The sequence below is a fragment of the Oncorhynchus keta genome, chromosome 9 (assembly GCF_023373465.1).
Source record: "Oncorhynchus keta strain PuntledgeMale-10-30-2019 chromosome 9, Oket_V2, whole genome shotgun sequence".
Taxonomy (NCBI): domain Eukaryota; kingdom Metazoa; phylum Chordata; class Actinopteri; order Salmoniformes; family Salmonidae; genus Oncorhynchus; species Oncorhynchus keta.
In genome coordinates this window covers 25743287-25764528 of record NC_068429.1, presented here as the reverse complement: position 1 = coordinate 25764528, position 21242 = coordinate 25743287, and the positions used below count along the sequence as shown (strand labels likewise).

Genomic DNA, 21242 nt, shown 5'->3' with positions numbered 1-21242 from the left:
GATCTGTTGATATGCATGGCTCATATCTAACTTTGTAAACCTCTGTCCACCAGACATATTTGCAAATAAATGACCTGTTTTTGTAATAGGAAAGTGCTCTAACTGGGATACTATGTTAACAGTCAGTTTGTAATCCCCACAAATTCTCACAGTATTAGCAGGTTTCAAAACATGCACTATGGGAGCTGCCCATTCTGAGAATTTGACTGGTTCCATAATGTCCACTTTCAAGAGACGGTCAATCTCTGCCTCTACCTTTGACTTCATGGCATAAGGCACAGGTCTTGGTTTGTAAAACCTTGGTGTGTCCTCCTTGTCTACATATATTTTAGCTGGGCGGCCTTTCAATGTTCCAAGTTCCTCTTTGAACACATTCTCATGCTTTGTCAACACCTTTTTCCAATGTCCACTATTGACCCTCATCAATCTGATTTACTGTTCCTCAGTTATTTTATTCAGCCCCGACCTAGCAGGTTTGGTCCGTTGCTTGATATGATTACTACAGGTAGCTGAGTCATTGTGTCTCTGTGCTGCACAGTTACATTAGATGCACCCAATGTGTCTAGTCTACTCTCTCACTTGTGTATGTTTTGAGATGTAGAGAACAAATATTTAAGTCTGGAACTTTTGCACTGTCCCACAAATTTGAGTACTCGGATCTATTCATTATGATTACACTGCACCATGTATCCACTTCAAACTTCAAATCTGATTAATTGACTTTAAAATTTTATGTGCTAAACATGTGTATGTGGTCAATAACATTTTATTTTATTTTGATTTGATAGGAGCCACTTTTGGAATGTTTTCTGACATGCTGTTCATCTGTCAAGATGAGAATTGATGGGAAATTATGTAAATATATCACTAGCCACTTTAAACAATGCTACCTTATATAATGTTACTTACCCTACATTATTCATCTCATATGCATACGTATATACTGTACTCTATATCATCGACTGCATCCTTATGTAATACATGTATCACTAGCCACTTTAACTATGCCACTTTGTTTACTTTGTCTACATACTTATCTCATATGTATATACTGTACTCGATACCATCTACTGTATGCTGCCCTGTACCATCACTCATTCATATATCCTTATGTACATATTCTTTATCCCCTTATTGTTAGTTAGATTACTTGTTGGTTATCACTGCATTGTCGGAACTAGAAGCACAAGCATTTCGCTACACTCGCATTAACATCTGCTAACCATGTGTATGTGACAAATACAATTTGATTTGATTTGAAAAGATTGTCGTAATCACATCAGACCAAAGCGCAGCGTGAAATTGGTTCGACATCTTTTATTTGACGTGAACCGCACAAAACAATAAAGAACAAATTAAATGTGACGTTCTGGAGTGCTCATAAGCAACAACACAAAAACAAGATCCCACAAAACACAGTGGGGAAATGGCTGCCTAAATATGATCCCCAATCAGAGACAACGATAAACAGCTGCCTCTGATTGGGAACCATACCAGGCCAACATAGAACTAAACAACCTAGATAGGAACACCCCCCCCTAGTCACACCCCGACCTAACCAAAATAGAGAATAAAAAAGGCTCTCTGTGGTCAGGGTGTGACAACATCAGCTAAACTCAACTGGCGGACCATGGTCTGGACCCGGACCATGGCCAATACGGACCCGGATAATGGCCAATACGGAGAACATCGCATTTTGTTATATAGAAGTCAATAAATAATTTTTAGACAACTTTAAAAATTAAACAGAGTGCAGCGGCCTCTCTAACTCATCAACCTCTTTCGCTCTCTCTTGAAGCAACGCCTGCCTTTACTAGTGCCCAGTCTAATCCAATCGCATGGTTATATGCAAATATAACAAGCAGCATCTTACCCAATCACATCAATCCAAATTTCCTCTGCGGAACCTTGGGACAAGTAGGCAAAAAGAAACAGAAAGATTTGACCACGGTTCAACTGTTAAATATCACAGATAAAAGGAGCTTAGTTACCAGTATCTTTGTTAATATGTCTGGTAAAAAATGTAAAAAAGTTCACGCTGAAAACGGTATATTCAAAGACGAGTGGACGGAACAGTATGTATTCATTCGCCCCGCTACTACTGCAGCACAAAACCAATGTGCTTGATATGCATCGAGTCCAATGTTAAGCGCCATTACGACACCAGGCATAGTCATTTCGATCAGACGTATCCCCTGAACACAGAGGTGAGAACAAACTAGATTAACCAACTCAAATCCCAATATGAGAGGTCCTACAAAATCCTTGTCAATTCCCTGGCAGCCCAACAACGTGCAATGGAGTGTTCACTGAGGATAGCTTGGATTTTGGGAAAACACACAAAAAAAACATTTTCAGATGCTGAGATAGTAAAAAAAAATGCATGTGTGAAGTTGCTGACACCTTGCTAGAAGGTAAAGAAAAAGATGAGCTCAGGAAAAAGATCAAACCGATCCCACTGTCAGATTCCAAAGCAATGAGTAGAACTGAAATATTAGCTGAACATTTAACTTCACAACGTGATGAGGCCATTCAGAATGCAACATGCATTTCCCTCACGACGCCAGGACAGCGGAGTCAATCACCACCTTCCGGAGACACCTGAAACCCCACCTCTTCAAGGAATACCTAGGATAGGGTAAGTAAGGGTAGGTAATCCTTCCCCCCCCAACAAGATTTAGATGCAAGTGGCTGTTCCACTGGTTGTCATAAGGTGTATGCACCAATTTGTAAGTCGCTCTGGATAAGAGCGTCTGCTAAATGACTTAAATGTAAATGTAAATGTAAATGCATTTCATTAGATAAGGAGAAAAGATGGTGCTGACAGACATGGCAGCTCTGCTTCTAGCTCCTAAGCAACTTTGCAGTATTATTATTTTTTTGTGTTATTTTCTTTGTATTATTAGCCCAAAACGTTTTTTTGTTGTGTTATTACATACAGCTGGAAAGAACTTTTGGATACCGGAGCGGCGATAAAACCAGCATTACGTCCAGGAATACGACTTTCTACTGTATTTTAGTCAATGCGTATGTGACCAATACAATTTGATTTGATAACACTGATAATTGCCCAGCTTCTGGTGATTGTCAGATTTTATAACGAAACAAAGAAGGAATTCTGTGAGGAACTGTTGGGCTTAACAAATCTAGAAGAAGACACACAGGGAGAGGATATCCATGAGGCCATCAAAGGGATTCTGACAAAAAGGGGGAGAGATCTGAAGTCAGTGGTCTTCACAGATGGAGCTCCAGCCATGATAGGAAAGGGAGGGGACTGGTTGCACTTTTGAAAGAGGACCACCCTGATCAGACATCATATCACTGCATCATCCATCAATCTGTCCTGTGTGCCAGTGGGGGAAAAGAGTATTCTGAAGTCATGACAACGATACTGAAAATGATCAACTTTTTGAGAGCAACATTATCCCTACAACCGCATGCTACGAGGCATTCTGACAGAGGCCAATGCCAGTTTTGATGACAACAATGTCAGATGGCTCAACAAAGGCAGGGTTTTGGGAATCTATTGGGCCATTTGGGCAGAAATCTAAGCTTTATTATCAGCGCAAAAGAGTTTTTAGAAGATGAGGAGAAGATGAAAACAGTTGCATTTTTGACAAACATTACATCACATATTAACCAACTGAATGTTTAGCTGCAGGGAAGGAACAACACAGTGTGTTATATGATAACAGCAGTCCAGGCTTGTTGTAATTGGTATTTTATTAGGATTCCATTAGCTGTTGCAAAAAGCAGCAGCTACTCTTCCTTGAGTCGACACAAAACATGAAACATGAGATAATACAGAACATTAATAGACAAGAACAGCTCAAGGACAGAACTATATAATATCAAAAATACAAAAGGCACACAGCCTACATATTGTATCAGTACATACACACAAACTATCTAGATCAAATAGGGGAGAGGTGTTGTGCCATGAGGTGTTGCTTTATCTGTTTTTTTGTAACCAGGATGACTGTTCACTTGAGCATTATGAGATGTAACGGAGTTCCATACAATAATGGCTCTATATAATAGTGTACGCTTTCTTGAATTTGTTCTGGATTTGGGGACTGTGAAAAGACCCCTGGTGGCATGTCTGGTGAGGTAAGTGTGTATGTCAGAACTGTGTGTAAGTTGACTATGCAAACATTTTCTTATAAAAAGAAGAAGTGATGCAGTTAGACTCTCCTCAACTCTTAACCAAGAGAGACTGGCATGCATAGTATTTGTATCAACCCTCTGATTACAATGAAGAGCAGAAGTGCCGCTCTGTTCAGGGCCAGCTGCAGCTTAACTAGGTCTTTCCTTGCAGCACTTGACCACACGACTGGACAATAATCAAGATAAGACAAAACTAGAGCCTAGGGGACTTGCTTTCTGGAGTGTGGTGTCAAAAAGCAGATCATATCTTTATTACGGACAGACCTCTACCCATCTTTACAACCATTGAATCTATATGTTTGACGATGACAGTTTACAATCTAATGTAACGGCAAGTAATTTAGTCTCCTCAAATAGTTCAACAGCTACACAACTCACCACCAGATTCAGCTGAGGTCTAGAACTTAGAGAATTATTTGTACCAAATACAATGTTCTTAGTTTTAGAGATGTTCAGTACCAGTTTATTACTGGCCACCCATTCCAAAACAGACTGCTCTTTGTTAAGGGTTTCAGTGACTTTATTAGCTGTGGTTGCTGATAGGTGTATGGTTGAGTCATCAGCATACATGGACACACATGCTTTGTTTAATGCCAGTGGCAGGTCATTGATAAAAATAGAAAAAGTAGAGGGCCTAGAGAGCTACCCTGCGGTACACCACACTTGACATTAGAGAAGCTTCCATAAAATAAAACCCTTTGAGTTCTATTAGATAGATAGTTCTGAATCCACGATATGGCAGAGGTTGAAAAGCCATACACACATACATTTTTTCAACAACAGGTTATGGTAAAAAATATCAAAGGCTGCACTGAAATCTAACAGTACAGCTCCCACAATCTTCTTATTATCAATTTCTTTCAACCAATCTTCAGTCATTTGTGTCAGTGCAGTACATGTTAGAGTGCCCTTCTCTATAAACATGCTGCAAGTCTGTTGTTAATTTGTTCACAGAGAAATAGTATTGTATTTCAAACTTGGCTCTCTCATCCCTTCCAGGGTTCTGGGAGGGAGGGTGGACAATGAGCCTGTCAGCGGATGTAAGCAATGTCCCCACGCTCTCTGGCAGCTGTCATGGCTGGGATAAGGTATTTCCTCTTCTGGCGCACAGCTTTAGGATAGTCCTCGTTGAGGAAGATACAGTGCCTTGCAAAAGTATTCATCCTGTAACAACCTGTAATTTAAATGAGTTTTTATTTGGATTTCATGTAATGGACATACACAACATAGTCCAAATTGGTGAAGTGAAATGAAAAAAATTAACTTGTTTTAAAAAATTTAAAGATTTCAAAATGGAAAATTGGTGTGTGCATATGTATTCACCCCCTTTGCTATGAAGCCCCCAAATAAGATCTGGTGCAACCAATTACCTTCAGAAGTAACATAATTAGTTAAATAGAGTCGATCTGTGTGTAATCTAAGTGTCACATGATCTCAGTATATATACACCTGTTCTGAAAGGCCCCAGAGTCTGCAACACCACTAAGTATGGGGCACCACCAAGTAAGTGACACCATGAAGACCAATGAGCTCTCCAAACAGGTCAGGGATAAAGTTGTGGAGAAGTACAGGGTTATAAAAAAATTATCAGAAATTTTGAACATCCCACATAGCACCATTGAATCCGTTCTTAAAAAATGGAAAGAATATGGCACCACAACAAACATGCCAAGAGAGGGCCGCCCACCAAAACTCACAGACCAGACAAGGAGGGCATTAATCAGAGACCAAAGATAACCCTGAAGGAGCTGCAAAGCTCCACAGCGGAGATTGTAGTATCTGTCCATAGGACCACTTTAAGCCGTACACTCCACAGACCTGGGCTACACAGAAGAGTGGCCAGAATAAAGCCATTGCTTAAAGAAAAAAATTAGCAAACACGTTTGGTGTTCACCAAAAGGCATGTGGGAGACTCCCCAAACATATGGAAGAAGGTACTCTGGTCAGATGAAAAAAAAAATTGAGCTTTTTGGCCATCAATGAAAATGCTATGTCTGGCGTAAACCCAACACCTCTCATCACCCCGAGAACATCTTCTAAAATGAAGCATGGTGGTAGCAGTATCATGCTGTGCTGAAGTTTTTAATCGGCAGGGACTGGGAAACTGGTCAGAATTGAATGAATGATGGATGGAGCTAAATACAGGGAAATTCTTGAGGGAAACCTGTTTCAGTCTTCCAGAGATTTGAGACTAGGACGGAGGTTCACCTTCCAGCAGGACAATGACCCTAAGCATACTGCTAAGTAACACTCAAGTGGTTTAACTTTTTATGGCTGCAGGGGCAGTATTGAGTAGCTTGGATGAAAGGTGCCCATATCAAACGGCCTGCTCCTCAGTCATAGTTGCTAATATTTGCATAGTATTGTTAGTATTGGATAGAAAACACTCTGACGTTTCTAAAACTGTTTGAATGATGTCTGTGAGTATAACAGAACACATATTCGCATGCAAAATCCTGAGTTGAAATCAAAACAGGAAGTCAGAAATCTGAGCTTGTATGTATTCACCAGAGTCCCCAATGAAATCCCCTTGAGATATGAATGATGTTGCACTGCCTGTCAACCATCAATAGAAATTATAACGAGGCTTCTATGTTGTTGTGGGAGTGAATGAGAGCAGAATATATCAGATGTCCATCAAGCAGCCGTTTTGTGATCACGCTTTTTCCTCATAGTAGTCACTTGCTCACGAAGACAAGAAGGAATACTCCGGTTGCTACTTTATTGAAGCTATATGTTAAAAACATCCTAATGATTGATTCTGTACTTAGTTTGAAATGTTTCTTGGACCGGTAATATCACTTTTTGAAGTTTTTGTCCGATATAACGCTGACTAGAATTAGCATTTGGATATATATACCAAACACTCTAACAAAATGAGGTATTTGGACATAAATAACGGACATTTTTGAACAAAACAAACATTTATTGTGGACCTGGGATTCCTGGAGTGCCTTCTAATGTAGATCATCAAAGGTAAGGGAATATTTATCATGTAATTTCTTGTTTATGTTGACGCCATCTTTGCGGCTGTGGTGTTTTTTCTTTTGAGCGTCGTCTGAGATTATTGCATGCGTTTCTTTTTCCGTAAAGTTTTTAAAAAATCTGACACGGCAGTTGCATTAAGGAGAGGTATATCTATAATTCCATGTGTATAACTTGTATTATCATCTACATTTATGATGAGTACTTCTGTTGAATGATGTGACTATGCAAAATCACTTTATGTTTTTGGAACTAGTGAATCTAACGCGCCAATGTAAACTCAGATTTTTTTTTATAAATATGAGCTTTATCAAACAAAACATGCATGTATTGTGTAACAGGAAGTCCTATGAGTGTCATCTGATGAAGATAATTCAAGGTTAGTGATTCATTTGATCTTTATCTGGTTTTTGTGAATGCTATATTTTGCTGGAAAATGGCTGTGCTTATTGTGGTTTGGTGGAGACGTAACATAATTGTTTGTAGTGCTTTCGCTGAAAAGCCTATTTGAAATCCTACACTTTGGTGGGATTAACAACGAGAATAGCTTTAAAATGATATAAAACACGTATGTTTTAGGAATTGTAATTCCTGTGGTTTGAATTTGGCGTCCTCTATTTTCACTGGTAGTTGTCATATCGATCCCGGTATCGGGATTGCAGCCATAACAGGTTTTAAGGGGAAACATTTAAATGTCTTGGAATGGCCTAGTCAAAGCCAGACCTCAATCCAATTGATAATCTGTGGTATGATTTAAATATTGCTGTACACCAGCAGAACCCATCCAACTTGAAGGAGCTGGAGCAGTTTTGCCTTGAAGAATGGACAAAAATCCCAGTGGCTACATGTGCCAAGCTTATAGAGACTTACCACAAGAGACTTGCAGCTGTAATTGCTGCAAAAGGTGGCTCTACAAAGTATTGACTTTGGGGTGGTGAATAGTTATGCAGGCTTCTGTTTTTTTGTCGTATTTCTTGTTTGTTTCACAATAAAAAATATTTTTCATCTTCAAAGTGGTAGGCATGTTGTGTAAATTAAATGATACAACCCCAAAATCAATTTTAATTTCATGTTGTAAGGTAACAAAATCGGGAAAATGCCAAGGGAGTTGAATACTTTCGCAAGCCACTGTATAAGTTCCTCTCAAGTTCTTCACTCTTTCCAGAACAGCTACCTTGTCCTTGAAGCTCAGGAACCTGACAACTATTGGCCTGGGTCTGTCACCTTGGCCGGCGGTATGTTTTCCAGTCCTGTGGGTGCGCCCCACCTCAAACTTCCTGTGGTCCATCTTCAATTTCTCTGAGAATATTTCCCTCACTTTGTCCTCAGACTCCATCCAGGTTTCATGTGGAGAATCTGCAATTCCATCCTCAACCATGTTATTCCGCCTTGATTGTCCCTTGAGTCTAATTTATCCGTTATTGTTATCATGGATTCCCACACAGAACTGATGTCCTCTCTAAATTACTTAAAGATTTCTGTCATTTTGCCATTCTCATGTTTCAAATCATTGAGCTGACTCTGGGAGAACTGCAAGCTGTTCTTCAGGTCCTGGCCCTCTCTGGTCAGGTCATCCATTATTTTATTAGCTGAATCCACCAGTATTTGGACAAAACACTTAAAGCTATTTCTTGTTGTTGTAACAACTGCTTGTAGAACTGTTTTTGATCGCCGGCTTTGGTCTTTGTCATGGTAGCTAGCAACGTTAGTTACGCTGTTACTCCTTGAAGTTCCAGACAGGGCATGACATAGGGAAGATTGAAAACAACAAACAGTAAGGTTCTAGACAAACCCGGGACAATCCAAGGTTCAAACCACAATGGCTAACCGCGTCGCGGGGTGCGTTCAAGACCTCAAGAAACCCCTTTGGCTTGATAGGCAACTAGCTAGCAGCTAGGCTAGCTGCTACGCCAAATAGCTCCTCAGACCCGGCCTTGGTCGGCAGGATCACTGGACAGAGTAGCAGTCCCAGCAAGTGTGGTGGAAAATCGGATCAAATACAACGCATACCAGAACTTTGTGAAATCAATCAGGCTTTAATACAACAGTATAGCAAGCCGGAGTGCTCCGGGGAATACACACCTTTTCCAGCGCCCTGGCTCCAGTATTTATCCACATATTGCATATGAGCCCATCCCACATGCAAAATGAGTTTACATTCCAATCCGTGCATCCTGCTTGTTCAGCTCAATAACGCCCATACCTGCTTTCCGTCAGATTATAATGATGACAAGACCCTTGCTTTGTTCCTGCACTTAACTAAATGCGTTCTTTTGTTTGTGTATTATCTAGGATCAGCAGACTATGTGTCTCCTCAGTTTCTAGCGTGTCCAGCTATACTAAAAATACTATACATTCCTCTATTTTACAGCCCTATGCACTTTAGCTCAATATGTTACTATGTATGTGTCTTTATCTCAGAGCAACAGACTATGTGTCTTCTCTGTCATTCCTTCTGCATCTCTAAGTCCTAAAAATATGCGAACTATGTCTATTGGTCATCAGTTAGTCATTTGACTGACCCCCTCCTTTGTATATCCCTCTGGCCTTGGTATGTCCAGCTATCCTAGCACCTGTGTCACCTTCCCTTCATGTAGTCTGTTTTTAGTGTTCAGCTATTCTATATATCTTATGCATTTGTCTATGTGTTATATTTGCACCCACACTAGCTACTAAGAAACTTTCCAATACAATTTTAAAACAACAAACTTTCCAAAACAACAAACTGTGCTCTCCCTCATTCCACATTTCAGAGGAAATAGGAGGAAATTGGAGCTTTTCAAGAATAATCTCCAGGGAGAACTTGTCCACTTCCCCAATCTTCTGGTGCAAACGCAGGGAGAAAAACATGTTCCCAACCATGTTGATTTCACCCAGAAGCTGATGGATAACTTAAAGGCTCGCTTTGATGACTTCACTGTTGGAAGAAAAGTGCTGCTGCTCATCCAGAACCCCTTCTTGGTCACAACTAGGGCTGTTGTGAAAAAGTTTTTTTTTGATGCCAGCGGTTGTATTAATTTGGGATGTATCGCATCCCACAACTGTCCCAGACTATACTTAGAATATTTATTTCTCGCACAGAATAGAACAGGTAAACTTTTGTACTATGGGGGATAGTAAATTGACATAGGCTAGTGCTTTTGCTGTTCCTTAGTCCTACTCATCTTGTTGGCTGACAAAAAGTAAATGTAAACAGTTCTTCCAAGGTTTTCAATATGCACCTCGGAAGGTAATTGAGGTAATATGTACATGTAGGTAGAGTTATTAAAGTGACTATGTATAGATAGAGAGTAGCAGCAGGATAAAAACAAAAGTTGGGTTAATGTATATAGTCTGGGTGGCCATTTGATTAGATGTTCAAGAGTCTTATGGCTTAGGGGTAGAAGCTATTTAGAAGCCTCTTGGACCTAGACTTGGCGCTCCGGTACAGCTTGTCATGCAGTAGCAGAGAGAACAGTCGATGACAAGGGTGACTGGAGTCTTTGACAATTTTTAGGGCCCTTTGACACTGCCTGGTATAGAGGTCCTGGATGGCAGGAAGCTTGGCCCCAGTGATGTACTGGGCTGTATGCACTACCCTCTGTAATGCCTTACGGTCGGATGCCGAGCTATTGCCATGCCAGGCAGTGATGCAACCGGTCAGAATGCTCTCGATGGTGCAGCTGTAGAAGTCTTTGAGGATCTGGGGATCCCTGCCAAATCTTTTCAGTCTCCTGAGTGGGAAAAGGTGTTGTCGTGCCCTCTTCACGACTGTCTTGGTGTGTTTGGACCATGATAGTTTGTTGGTGATGTGGACACCAAGGAACTTGAAAATATCGATCCGCTCCACTACAGCCCTGTCAATGTGAATGGGGGCGTGTTCAGCCCTCCTTTTCCTGTAGTCCACATTAAGCTCCTTTGTCTTGCTCATGTTCAGGCAGCGGTTATTGTCCTTGCACCACACTGCCAGGTCTCTGACCTCCTCTTTATAGGCTGTCTCATCATTGTGTCGTCAGCAAACTTTATGGTGGTGTTGGAGTCATGCTTCGCCACACAGTTGTGGGTGAACAGGGAGTACAGTAGGGAAGTAAGCACACACTCCTGAGGGACCCCGGTGTTGAGGATCAGCGTGGCAGATATGTTGTTGCCTACCCTTACCATCTGCGGGCGGCCCGTCCGGAAGTCCAGGATCCAGTTGCAGAGGGAGGTGTTTACTCCCAGGGTCCTTAGCTTACTGATGAGATTTGTGGGCACTATGGTGTTGAACACTGAGCTGTACATTCATGGCCAATAGTTTTGAGAATGACACAAATATTAATTTTCACAAAGTCTGCTGCCTCAGTTTGTATGACGGCAATTTGCATATACTCCAGAATGTTATGAAGATTGATCAGAAGAATTGCAAATAATTGCAAAGTCCCTCTTGCAAATGAACTGAATCCCCCCCAAAATATTTACACTGCATTTCAGCCCTGCCACAAAAGGACCAGCTGACATCATGTCAGTGATTCTCTCGTTAACACAGGTGTGAGTGTTGACGAGGACAAGGCTGGAGATCACTCTGTCATGCTGATTGAGTTCTAATAGCAGTCTGGAAGCTTTAAAAGGAGGGTGGTGCTTGGAATCATTATTCTTCCTCTGTCAACCACGGTTACCTGCAAGGAAACACGTGCCGTCGTCATTACTTTGCACAAAAAGGGCTTCACAGGCAAGGATATTGCTTCCAGTAAGATTCCACCTAAATCAACCATTTTATTGGATCATCAAGAACTTCAAGGAGAGCGGTTCAGTTGTTGTGAAGAAGGCTTCAGGGTGCCCAAGAAAGTCCAGCAAGCGCCAGGACCGTCTCCTAAAGTTGATTCAGCTGCAGGATCAGGGCACCACCAGTACAGTGCTTGCTCAGGAATGGCAGCAGGCAGGTGTGAGTTCATCTGCATGCACAGTGAGGCGAAGACTTTTGGAGGATGGCCTGGTGTCAAGAAGGGCAGCAAAGAAGCCAAAACATTCTGCAAAAGGTACAGGGATTGGACCGCTGAGGACTGGGGTCATTTTCTCTGATGAATCCCCTTGCCGATTGTTTGGGGAATCCGGACAAAAGCTTGTCCGGAGAGGACTAGGTGAGCGCTACCATCAGTCCTGTGTCATACCAACAGTAAAGCATCCTGAGACCATTCATGTGTGGGGTTGCTTCTCAGCCAAGGGAGTGGGCTCACTCACAATTTTGCCTAAGAAAGCAGCCATGATTAAAGAATGGTACCAACAAATCCTCCGTGAGCAACTTCTCCCAACCATCCAGGAACAGTTTGTTGACGAACAATGCCTTTTCCAGCATGATGGAGCACATGCCATAAGGCAAAAGTGATAACTAAGTGGCTTGGGGAACAAAACATCGATATTTTGGGTCCATGGCCAGGAAACTCCCCAGACCTTAATCCCATTGAGAACTTGTGGTCAATCCTCAAGAGGCGGGTGGACAAACAAAAACCCACAAATTCTGACAAACTCCAAGCATTGATTATGCAAGAATGGGCCATTAGTCAGGATGTGGCCCAGAAGTTAATTGACAGCATTGACTATTGCATCAACTTCATGTAATTGTTAATAAAATACTTTGACACTTATGAAATGCTTGTAATTATACTTCAGTATTCCATAGTAACATCTGACAAGAATATCTAAAGACACTAAAGCAGCAAACTTTGTGAAAATGTATATTTGTGTCATTCTCAAAACCTTTGGTCCCGACTGTAGTCAATGAACAGCATTCTCACATAGATGTTCTTTTTGTCCAGGTGGGAAAGGGCAGTGTGGAGTGCGATTAAGATTGTGTCATCTCCTGGGGCGGTATGCGAATTGTCATATGATAGACATTATGATGAGAAATTACAGATAAAACATATCGGTGCTCATTGGCCATTGGACATAAACATAACACAATAAATTGGAAATCGCAAATTCAACAATGAATGGTTTGGAAGGAATCAGTGGCTAACTGCAAACATTGAAAAAGCAATCACTAGCCTACTTACTGTTCAGTGGAGTGGATGTATGGTCCAAGTCTGGGTTTAAGGGTCTCTTGTCCAAGCTTAAAAGGATAAACATTCAGCGTTGGATATGCTGTCAATCCAGCATGACTTCTGCTGCTTTCAAAACAACTGGAAAATCGGAACTGGTAAATCTCAGACTTCAGTGTGGTCAAGACAATGGGGAACAAAACGAGCTCCAACTGGGAAAATACGCTTTAAACGGTCATCCAACTTGGAATTCCAAGTCAGGAACTCGGGCCTCTTTCTAGAGCTCCGACCTGAAGATCACTAACATCATGATTCAACTTTGTTTTTTTCGGAGTTCCCTGTTGTCTTGAATGCACCATAAATACAGATAATGACAGACTTTGATGACAAAATTTGCCCACGAAAGACCTCCACGCCACCTTTCTGTCCAAAAATGTATGTTGCTGCATACATTATGTAATATGCCAGGGAGATATGGATACTGTAGCTAAGAAAGTAATACTAAGTGTATGTTGTGTAGTATAAGCTGTTAGTTACCTATGCCTCATCCTAACAATTTGGTCCCTTCTCCACATATAATTTAGCCCACTGTTCTGATTTGGTGGTGCACATTTATTGTAAGAGATTTAATTGTCTGCTTATATGCCCCTTTTTTATCCTATGGTTCTGACTTGATGTACAGGGAGAACACTCTAAGAATGGCCCATGTTCTGAATTCTGTCGCTGTACATTTCAAAAGTGCTGAACAAATAGTTATATTGACTACGTCCGTCCTAGCTCGCTCATTACTGTCTTAATCTAAATTACGGATTGCCTCTTATCTGCTCGTCGTCCCCTTATGCCATAGTTGTTACATCTCAATTGTCAGAAGAAACCACATTTGTTCAAGCAAGTCAGCCATATCAGCTATGATTTTCTTAAAAGTCAGTAAATGAGGCTGAATGAACTATTTCGCTGCCAGACAAGACTCCACTGATAACCAGGTGTAGCAGTGGTTAGGTGTTGGGACTGCTGTTGGGACTCTGCTGTTGGGACAGGTCTCTCTTTATGTAGTGTTGTTTCTCTTGTCGTGATGTGTGTTTTATGTAGGCCCTAACAGATGATGGGTTATGTTGTGGCTTTGCTGGCATGCAACTTTTAAAAAATTTAAAAAATAAAAAAGGTTTCCCCAGCAAGATTTACATCTTAAAATTGCCACTGACCAGGACAAAGCAGATTTCTCATACGACTGTAGGTTTGGCTTCCGACTGAACTCAACAGAATGGCTCTTTTCCTGTCATCATCTTCTATTTAGTTTGACCAAGTATTTCACAGTATTCCTCCCATGATTGATCATCGAATGCAAAAAGATATACCGATCCAACCATGGCAGCCATTTCTCTGTTAGCAACTAGCTTTAGCAGTCCAGCTCCTGAATACCTGGAACGTGAACTTTTCATGTACAGCGGCTCCCAACTCCAGTCCTTTAATACCCCCAACAGCACATATTTTTTGCTGTAGCCCCGGAAAAACATACCTGATTCAACTCAAGAGGGCCTGATGATTAATTGACAAGTTGAAATATGCATGTTTGTCCGGGGCTACAATAAACTGTACTGTTGGGGGTTCTCGAGGACCAGAGTTGGGAACCATGATGGCATTAGCCTTATGAGCATTTGCAATGCACCTCTTGACATTGTGCATCTGAAGCAGAGAATAGCTTAACTCACATTGTTTACATATTGTACATATTGTTCAGTTTACATATTGACTTCTTGGGTATGACGCTACAAGTTTGGCACACCTGTATTTGGGGTGTTTCTCCCATTCCTCTCTACAGATCCTCTCAAGCTCTGTCAGGTTGGATGGGGAGCATTGCTGCACAGCTATTTTCAGGTCTTGGTCATCTCCCTGACCATGGCCATTCTCCCCTGTTTTCTCAGTTTGGCTGAGTGGCCAACTCTGGGAAGAGTCTTGGTGGTTCCAAACTTCTTCCATTTGAGAATGATGGAGGCCACTGTGTTATTGGGGACCTTCAATGCTGCAGACATTTCTTGGTACCCTTCCCCAGATCTGTGCCTCGACACAATCCTGTCTCAGAGTTCTATGGACAATTCCTTCGACCTCATGGCTTGGTTTTTGCTCTGACATGCACGGTCAACTGGGACTTTATATAGACAGGTGTGTGCCTTTCCAAATCATGTACAATCAATTCAATTTACCACAGGTGGACTCCAATCAAGTTGTAGAAACATCTCAAGGATGGTCAATGCACCTGAGCTCAATCTCGAGTCTCATAGCAAAGGGTCTGAATACTTATGTAAATAAGGTATTTCTGTTTTTATTTTAATAAATGTGCAAAAAAGACTAAAAACCTGTTTTCACTTTGTCATTATGGGGTATTGTGTGTAGATTGATGAGAAAAAATAAATATTAACTCAATTTTAAAAAGAGGCTGTAAGGTAACAAAATGTGGAAAAAGTCTAGGGGTCTGAATACGTTCCGAATGCACTGTATATCAGTAGACAATTTATGAGGCTAATCATTATGCAAGATTTTGTACATGCCTTGTGCTGACATGAAATTGTTTAGTGCAAATCCAACTCTTGTAACCTAGGTAGTGAAATGTCTGGAGCAGGAGATGATGGGACCCTTCTCTTCAAACATACACACAACTACTACCACCAAGTTTAATGCCAGATACCTTTCTCCCAGAAGGTCTCAGCGGCACTTGGAGGTGCTACTATGATAATGAAGATGGTTTTCCTAAGACTACCATAACAATTACATTGTCTATGTTAAATATGTTTAAATTGTAAAAGAAAGAAAATAGTCAGGCTATAAGAAATATTTTTTATTCAATGGGGCTAGGCAAAGCAGAGATGACAATCCTTTTCATTTCACCCATACAATATTATAGCCTATTATTAAAGTATAGTATGTTTACAATATCATAAACAATAGTATTTTACATGTTCCAGATTACATTTTATATATTCATATTGTTTAAGGTGGTACTTTTGTCATGACAACAAGGTGATGGTGCTTTCTACTCAAATGGCACAGAATCATGTGACAACCATCTCGTATAACTGAGGGATGTTTCCTTTCATATCTGGAAAAGGACAAAGTAGAAGTAGAAACTGATGCTGCTGCTGCATTGCTCATCTTCACAGGGGGAATCCAGTCAACATGGGTGTCTTGATAGAGGTCATCTGGTGAGCCTACAGTAGAATATAAACAAACGAAAAACACACCTGATGTTAGAATAGCACTTCTTTAGGTCACCTATACCATCTGGCTCTTAATTGTTTGGATGTGTTTAATTCATTCAGGTGTTGTGTTATATAAAGATTAAATATATTGTTGGGCTGGAACAACCAATAGTCAACACAGCAGGTTGTCCTATCCCATTGAGGTTTTTGTCCTCAAAATGTTGTAATGTCCAATGTTGTTATGTCCATACATTTTCCCACCTGAATAAAGTTCTCAATAGGTTATCGTATGACTATATAATAACCACTGGAGTTTTTTGGGGACAATAACGTCCTCCAGGCTATTTAAACGTCATGTTGTACAAATTGCTTCTCCCCTTTTCATGGTCATGGCTAGAAGGGATCCAGTTTTTGTCAAATTAACATCATATTCTAGATTACATGGTTGCATTCAAGACAAGGTCGTTATTATTGATATGTTGTCAGTCTCAGTTGAGTAGGCCTACGCTAACATCGTATTAAAAAAGATTCTGCTGATGTCTCCAGTCATATAAAGTGTAATAGAATTGCATCAAATGTTTTTCAAATGCCACATTTTTCCAGTGGAAAGGAAAGAAATGTATCTATTATAGCATATAAACCTATGCCACTACTGTAACGGTTTTCCTCCTCTTCTGAGGAGGAGTAGGAAGGATCAGACCAAAACGCAGCGTGGTAAGTGTCCATGTTAATTTGAAGAAATAAACTGAACACTGCAATAACCAAAAAACAACAAAGAGAGAGGATGAACGAAACGAAACAGTTCTGTAAGGTGAAGACACACAAAACAGAAAACAACTACCCACAAATCATAGTGGGAAAACAGGCTGCCTAAGTATGGTTCTCAATCAGAGACAACGATAAACAGCTGCCTCTGATTGGGAACCATACCAGGCCAAACATAGAAATACAAAAACATAGAACAACACACAGAATGCCCACCCCAACTCACGCCCTGACCAAACTAAAATAGACATAAAAAAGGAACTAAGGTCAGGACGTGACAACTACGAGTTTATTAATAGCTTAAATATGGAATAGTAGGTTTACATAAGTCTGCAAATGTGACTACATAGGCATGCAATCATTTATTATAAAAGTGTCTTTTTATGGTAAAATAATTGCTTCCCCAAAACCTGAAACTCACTCGATACATGCTAATAGCTAAACTACAAGCTATCGAGCTAGCTAATATTGGTTTACTTAGTGTTGTTAACACCTGGTTAGATAAACTCAAAATAATCTGTCAGATTTACCAGTGATGAAATTATCGTAGCAGACCCTGTACTGACAGCTGTCTGTGTTCAGGTGTTGATGGGCAAAAAGGTTTCTTTGCTTTTCTGACTTGAATCTGTAAACATTTGGTTTCTTTTTCCGTTGTCTTTCCTGCCTTGTAAGAGCAGCCAAATAATCCACAGAAAATGACTGTGGCTGCCAGGAGGCATTGTAGGCTGAAATGGAATGGTATCAAACATATGGAAACCACATGTTAGACTCCAGTCCATTTATTCCACTCCAACCCTTACAATAAACCAGTCCTCCTATAGCTCCTCCCACCAGCCTCTTCTGATTGACACACCAAACAGATGGGCTGTTTATCCTCCAGGCAGTATAGAGGCCTCACACAGGTTTTTTAGCCAGGATACAGGGAGGATTACCCATTGAAAATCTCTTCCTGAAAATGGGACATTCCTGAAACCCCTTCGACTCCCAGCATTGCTGCAGACAGACTTTACAGTAGCGCTAACTACACGGTAGGATGACGGGATCCTTGAAGATGTCACAGCACAGAGGATACATTTTCCTCTGGGATAGATGATCTGTAAGTCATTTTCTCAGTCCCACTCACTCCCTGAAAAATCTCAATGACATAAAAACATCAATAAACACAGTGCCAAGAGTGTGCAAAGCTGTCAAGACAAATGGTGTCTACTTCGAAGAATCTTTAATATAAAATATATTTTGATTTGTTTAACACTTTCTTGGTTACTTTTTTGATTCCATATGTGTTATTTCATTGTTTTGATGTTTTCCGTATTATTCTACAATATAGAAAAGAGTACAAAAATAAGAAAAACCCTTAATAAGTAGGTGTGTCCAAACATTTGACTGGTACTGTATATAGTGCTATTTCCATTTCAATTGTTGTTTTTTTATTGCCATTTTCATCATTTTATTTCACTTCGTGCTGCATATTGGAGCTCGGGGCTAAAATTTTCATTGTACCCTGCAATCACACATGCAACCCTGTACATGTGACTATTAAACACTGATAGGGCATTTATGGGTGAGAAAGTGAATTTGCCATTTCCAAAAATGAGTTCAGTGGGGAATGGGGATTCCCTGCTTTGTGATCTGATGCATACATCTACATCCAGGGTTTCCTTAAATAGGCATAGGCACTATACATTTTTATTGCACATTTAACTAAACTGACGCATTTGGCAAAGTTCAACGGCACAAAACGTTCGTCAAACAAAAATATGTTTCTGTCTCTGGCTTGCATAGCACAGGTGGTGGTCAGTTGTTGAATCTTGTTATGTTCATACAAATATTTACACATGTTAAGTTTGATGAAAATAAATTCAGTTGACAGTGAGAGGACATTTCTATTTTTGCTGAGTTCACATAAGCTAGTGTAGGAATGGTGCATTAATAGTTCAGCCTATTAATTCATTTCTAATTTACACATCTGTCTTCACCGTTTCATTCTTGCACAATTTATGCATCTCTGTTGGCAGCTTCACTGGCCTCTCTCTCTTCCGTTTATAGCTCTTGAACCAGCAGCCTAGTCCAATGCGTTCCTAGAAATATATCAATATAATATATCAATACCTTGCTCTTGCTTGATGGATATAAAATAGGTTACAGCGTTCAGAATGAACTGGCGGGAACGTTTAAATGGCTAGAGCTTTGGTGTGATTGTGATCACATTGGCTGGTGGTAAAAATTAAATAAACGTGAATCCTCTTTTCTCCCTCACCCAATTTTTATGTTTACAATTACATGTATTGCGTCAGAATACTCCATGTTTAAATGTTTCCAATCAAATGCATGAATGAAACTTTAGAACGTTTTCATATCAATCTAATTTGCATAAATATTGTGATTGGATGATAGCTGTGCGGGAAATATCAGGATAAAATCTTCTTATCTCTTCGAGCTCATTAATGATATAATGTTCATATTTGAAGATTGCGGAAAGGCAAGTCTCTTTGGAAATGGCAATGAGTGGCAAGAAGTGGAACGTTCGCTAAAGAGACTGGTATCCATGTTAGCCATTTTGTTGCCCAAGACCCGCTGTGAAACAAGCAAGAATAACTAAGTACTTCCAGGTCACAGATTTTTGGAATCATTCAGAATAAAAGTCCCATCCTGTAAACTTTGTAAATTAATAGTTTTTACTATTTTATAGTAGTTATCATACAAAGAATAATTACAAGTATTTCTATAAGATATGTCATTCTAGTTCCTAATCCACAGAGGTTACTCCCAGAGGAGTGTCGCTGCTCATTTGGCGGCCCTTATTCGCCTTATTCTGGAACGGCACAGTAATCTCTATGCCCGTTAGCCCACTGGACACTGCATTCTGCACCTGTGATAGAATGATTGTTATAAAAAAGACATTCAGTGAAAATCCCATTACTAACAATTGTGTGACTGAGGACTATGTGATCAATTTAATCAAAACACATGCAAGTCTCATCATAAACTTACATTGCTATTGTTCCCAATGAGATGAGACCACTTATACTTACCATACTTTAGGCATTACTGCCAACTACAAGGATATTTTACAAACCTTATTCACCCAGAAAAACAATAACACTAGACACTATTAACACTAAAAAAAGCATGATGCTTAAATACATGTTTAAATACATTTTATACTCTACTCACCTGGACTCCATAAACCTATCTTGCTTCACCAACATGAGATTTGACAGAATACTTACAGATTCCCAACATTAATACAGCAGTTCTGTTAATACACAAATACATGTTAACATATCCAATACATCATAACATTCTCAATTCAGCTTTCATCCAACAAAACGTTTGGTCTAACTGCTATGTTTGTTTGTTTTTGCAGAGTACTCTATTCAAGCCAATAGTTTAAGTCGTTTCCTCAAAACAACATGATATGATGGATGCCTACAGTCATTTGATGTGCTGCTGTGATGTCCTGAGTGGCGCAGTGGTCTATGGGACTGCATCTCAGTGAAAGAGGCGTCACTACAGTCCCTGGTTCGATTCCAGGCTGAATCACATATGGCCATGATTACGCACAATTGGCCCAGCGTCTTCCGGGTTTGTCTGGGGCAGGCCGTCATTGTAAATAGGAATTTGTTCTTAACTGACTTGCCTAGTTAAATGAAATAAAGGTTAAATAAAAATGTTAAGCCTGACTATTTTATAATTACATAAGGCAGTATTGCGCACTTTCATCTATACAAGGAACGAAGAAAGTAGGCTACAATTACAAGACCAAATGTCCGAACTGAATTTGGTCAAAGGGCTTTTATGTACTCTGCGCCATCGGCTTGGAACGCCTTACAAAATACTTTTAAACTGGAATAATTTGTCCCGATTGGTGTTTTCAATGATGCAGGATTTTGAGGCTGATTCCCTGACCAGTCAATGTTTTTAATTTGCTGTTTTACGATTTTGTTATACTCTTGTGAATTCTGTTTTTTGTACTAGATTACTTGTCGTTTTTCATGTCGTCTGTCTGTAATTGTGTAATGACTTGGTGCTGCCTATTTTGGCCAGGGCGCTCTTGAAAAAGAGATTTCAAATCTCAATGAGCCCTTCCTGGTTAAATAAAGGTGAATTAGAAAAGTAATGCAGAGACTGATCATAT

The 21242-nt window shown here is 40.2% G+C and overlaps 1 long non-coding RNA gene across 1 annotated transcript; it reads right to left on the bottom strand.

The window, feature by feature from the left end:
* Nucleotides 1-15963: 15963 nt before the first annotated feature.
* Nucleotides 15964-18006, bottom strand: LOC118371638 (uncharacterized). The gene is made up of 2 exons (XR_004823036.2): nt 17635-18006; nt 15964-16348 (listed from the first exon to the last, which is right to left on the bottom strand). It is a non-coding gene; the product is annotated as an uncharacterized LOC118371638 (long non-coding RNA).
* Nucleotides 18007-21242: the final 3236 nt, after the last annotated feature.